The sequence below is a fragment of the Sinocyclocheilus anshuiensis genome, unplaced genomic scaffold (assembly GCF_001515605.1).
Source record: "Sinocyclocheilus anshuiensis isolate Anshui unplaced genomic scaffold, SAMN03320099.WGS_v1.1 scaffold354, whole genome shotgun sequence".
In the NCBI taxonomy this organism is placed as follows: domain Eukaryota; kingdom Metazoa; phylum Chordata; class Actinopteri; order Cypriniformes; family Cyprinidae; genus Sinocyclocheilus; species Sinocyclocheilus anshuiensis.
Window position 1 is genome coordinate 309941 of NW_015544195.1, and position 2872 is coordinate 312812.

At 33.3% G+C, this 2872-nt stretch overlaps 1 pseudogene; it reads left to right on the forward strand.

Annotated features, from left to right (window-relative positions):
- LOC107696667 (E3 ubiquitin-protein ligase AMFR-like) overlaps positions 1-2872 on the forward strand; it is an 8896-nt pseudogene continuing 6024 nt past the window's right edge.

Below are 2872 nucleotides of genomic sequence, written 5' to 3' on the forward strand. Positions count from 1 at the left end.
ATGGCGCTGAGGGTTGTAGATGTGTTGTCCTGGCCATGGGTTCAAATACGCAGCATTCAGTGTATGTTTACTGTCAGGGTGCATCTACAATGTGTCTGAAGAGACGTAAGATCCGTTCAAACAGACCGTTCTCACGAACAAACTCTCTCGGGACCCGCTGGCAGGACAGGCGATGACAATGTCAACAATGAAGAATTATATGCAACTGTTTTGTGGTATCAAGATACGGAAAGCTTCTGTATATGGGTAAGTGGTCAAATATCCTTACATAACCCAGAATTATATGGGTCAGTGAATGACTTAATTGCCAATTTGTTTTTCGGATACATAATATATATTTAAAAAACGTAATTCGTGTAAAAATGACTTGAATAAACTAAACGTTATCAATTTCTGAATTAAAATAATTTGATTTTTTTCCCCTCCTGAGGCTTAAAGTAAAATGTTAAGGTGTAACGCTCTTGGAGTCGTTTGGCATAATATTTTTTATATCAATTATAATTAAAAATTAAAATGTGATGTAATTAAAAAAAAATACAAAAACTTTTGACCGCATTGAATTTTAGCATGATTAACTCGGTTGTTAAATGTTTCAAAAGGGTTTTTTAAATGTATGAAACCAACATGAATATGAAGTTATTTCTAAGAACTTGGCACGTTTAGGTACTTTAAACTAGATTATTATATTATTTAATATTCATCATTGATGCATGTCATTGTATGAAAACTTAACCTTTTTTATTCAAACTAGTGCTGTCAAACGATTAATCGCGATTAATCGCATCCCAAATGAAAGTTTTTGTTTGCATATTATATATATGTATTGTGTATATTTATTATGTATATATAAACACACACCCGTGCATGTATATATTTAAGAAAAATATGTTACATTTATATATTAAATATATTTATATATAATATAAATTATATGAATATAAATATATATACATGTAAATATTTTCTAAATATATACTGCATGTGTGTGTATTTATATATACATAATAAATATACACCGTACACACACATATTATGCAATTAAAAACTTTTATTTTGGATGTGATTAATCGTTTGACAGCATTAATTCAAACAATATGGTCCTGCATATTCTTCAAACTTGGTGTTTCATACTGTATACTGTATATTAGGTTTTAGAGGTTTAGTATCATTAAAGCAAATGTACATTAGTGCAGCTACTGTACATTGTTCATCTCCTCAGGTCCTTGTGAACACACTGTGCTGTTTTCTCCTGCTGATGGCAAAATGTGTCCAGCTTGTTGTGTTTGGTGATCTTAGAATAAATGAAAAACAGATAAAATGTAATATAAGGAATTAATTATGTTTCAGTGTGTTTCTCCATATCCAGACATAGCAATGTATGACTAATGAAGCCATCTGTATGTTCATTTATGTTCTTGACATTCCTGCTATAAGAACCTCAAGGACAAAATCTGGAACTTTCTATTCTACAAGTTCATCTTTCTCTTTGGTGTGCTGAATGTGCAGTCAGAGAGGGAGCTGGCCATGTGGTGTCTTTGGTTCTCTACTGTACACTTCTCTTTCTCCAGCTGTTGGCCCAGCTCTGCAAAGATCGTTTTGAGTATGTAAGTAAAAATATTTTCACTTAATATCCAGATACCCAATACTCAGAGAGAGAAATCCAGTGCCTGAAAACTGTGGAAAACACAGATGGCCTACCATGTGACCACCCAAGTCCATATCAATTTCAGGATTAACATTATAAATAGCAGTAGTCCTTGAATCCCCACATGTTTACTAAAATAATTTTCAGTTTAAGCATTAGACAAGATTATGATTTCAAATCAGTATCATTCCTCATGTAAGTGCTTTAACCTAGACAGCAATGTGAGGTTAAAGAGGTCATAAAACTGCATTTTGTTGTGCATCACTGTCATTCCCTTTTTAGTGCTACATTATGCATTCAATGTAATCTATGATATTGTGTGTTTTTGTTGCATAGATCTCGTCATCCTCCACCTCGACTCTGGGCAGCTATATGCGTGTGTTGTTCCTGCTGATGTGTTTGTTTGTGTCCTCTGGGGTTCTCACTGTATTATGTGGCCTGCTGGGGTTTTCCCATGGTATGCACACTCTCTCCTTTATGGCAGTTGAAGTAAGTTTGAATGTGTGTGCATGTGAACCTGTTTGTATGTGTTTATCTTAAGTCTGTATGCATTTAAAAACAAACGTATACAGTACTTGTTTTCACGTGTACAAATACTTAAAAAGTCATTGTTTTTACAGTGCCTTATGGTACTGTATATATGAGCCATGCAATTCTTCGGTAAGTAAGGAAAGTTAAATTTGTATGGTTGATTGGCTTGTTATTATTCATAAATAGAATTGCTTAGATTCATAAATATTATTGTATTCATAAATAGAATAGAATTATTCATAAGTAAATATTTGGTTTTAACAGAACTCAAGTAAAGTACAGATTGATATAAAGACCCATAAGAAGTGACTGGAATGCCATTGTTCTATGCATTTTTAGGATACATAATACCTTATACAGTGCTGCTTGAAAGTTTGTGAACCCTTTCGAATTTTCTATATTTCTGCATAAATATGACTCAAAACATTATCAAAATTTCACACAAGTCCTGAAAGACAAAGAGAACCCAAACAAACAACTGAGACAAAAATATTTTCTTTGCATTTATTTATTGAGAAAAACGATCCAGTGTTACATATCTGTGAGTGGCAAAGGTATGCAAATCTTTGCTTTCAGTATCTGGTCTGACCCCCGTTTGCAACAATAACTGCAGGTAATGTTTCTTGTAACTGCTGATCAGTCCTGCACAACATCTTGAAGGAGTTTTAGACCATTCCTCAGTACAGAACCGCTTCA